The sequence below is a fragment of the Vombatus ursinus genome, unplaced genomic scaffold (genome assembly GCF_900497805.2).
Source record: "Vombatus ursinus unplaced genomic scaffold, bare-nosed wombat genome assembly UNPS02014812.1, whole genome shotgun sequence".
In the NCBI taxonomy this organism is placed as follows: Eukaryota; Metazoa; Chordata; class Mammalia; order Diprotodontia; family Vombatidae; genus Vombatus; species Vombatus ursinus.
This window is the reverse complement of record NW_020954590.1, coordinates 33563399-33564961: the sequence shown is the minus strand read 5'-3', so window position 1 is coordinate 33564961 and position 1563 is coordinate 33563399. Positions and strand designations below refer to the sequence as shown.

At 43.3% G+C, this 1563-nt stretch overlaps 1 pseudogene; it reads left to right on the top strand.

Moving 5' to 3' along the window:
* The first annotated feature begins 350 nt into the window (after positions 1–350).
* On the top strand, positions 351–803 carry LOC114054270 (annotated as a pseudogene).
* Positions 804–1563: the final 760 nt, after the last annotated feature.

The window sequence follows — 1563 nt, the reverse complement described above, 5'->3', positions numbered from 1 at the left end:
ACATTTCCAAAATTGTATAGTACCTTCAAAGATCCCAAATTGCTTGCTGTAATGGGGGGGGGGGGGTTAAGGCAATTGGGGTTAAGTGACTTGCCCAGGGTCACACAGCTTGTAAATGTCAAGTGTTTGGTCCACTGCACCACCTAGCTGCCCCTAAAAACTGTCTTTTTGATACCAATTTTCTACATGTGATGAAAGGCAGCATGTTACAGTGGATAACAACCTGGCTTTGCAGCCAGAAAGACTGGGGTTCAGGACTTGTTTCTCACAAGTATAGCTATGTGACTCTGGGCAAAGAAGGTAAGTTCTCAGTGCTCTGTGTATCTCTAAGAATGTGAGTTGAGCTTTTCCTGACAGCGGACAAGATGGAGGAAGTGGGGCAGAAGAAGCAGCGAATCTTCCGGAAGTTCACCTGCCGCGGCACGGACCTGGATCAGCTGCTGGACATATCCTAGGAACAGCTCATGCAGTCGTACAGCGCTCGACAGCGGCCGCGACTCAACAGGGGTCTGCGGCACAAACAGCATTCCCTCCTGAAGCGCCTGAGGAAGGCCAAGAAGGAGGCACCCCCCATAGAAAAACCCGAGGTTGTAAAGACACACCTTCGGGATATGATCATTCTGCCAGAGATGGTGGGAAGTATGGTGGGCGTCTATAACGGCAAGACCTTCAATCAGGTAGAAATTAAGCCCGAGATGATCGGACACTACCTGGGCGAATTCTCCATCACCTACAAGCCTGTAAAACACGGCCAGCCGGGTATTGGAGCCACCCACTCCTCTCGTTTCATCCCTCTCAAGTAACCCAGATCCTAACAATAAAAATAAGAAGCTTCTTAAAAAAAAAAAAAAAAAGAGTGCGAGTTGAAGAGAAGGTGCTGATTTGCATTGGTAGAGGGAATCTGCTCATCCAGGAGCTACCTGCTACCTATATCAATGTAACCAAAGGTCAAGTTCTTATTCCTTTTCCACATGTGATGATACAAATCATAGCCACTATGATTTTGGAAGAATTGAAATTATAATTAAACCCAAAGGCAAATCAAAGTTGCACAGTGAATTTAAATAGGCTGCCAACATGTTATCAACAAAACAATGTGAAACAGTCATTTTAAAGTCGCATTTAACGGCACACAAGAAATGGAGTTAAAGACTTTACTGAGGACATGTATAATTGAGAAAGGAGTCTGATCATGTATTTAGAATGAGAGAAAAGAGAGAAACTATTTAAGTAATTCACTGGTATTCCAAGATATTAAAATAGTTTTCCTCCATGGAAGACTGATGGTCCTAAAAAAAAAGTGACAAAATTAAAGACTCCAGTCAAACTGAGCTTCTTTTACAAGGACCTCAGAAAAGTGAAAATCAGCAACAGATGAAGCACAGGAGCAACATACAGAAGATTATGGCGGGGGAGGTAGGGAGAGATGAGGATGGAGAGGAAGGAAGCAGAACATGCCTAGAATGATCTCCTTACCTCCATTTCATTGAGTTTCTATCTATATTTAAAACTCATTCAAGCTCCATCTTTGATAATTCAGGGCTTCTTAAACTTTTTCCACTC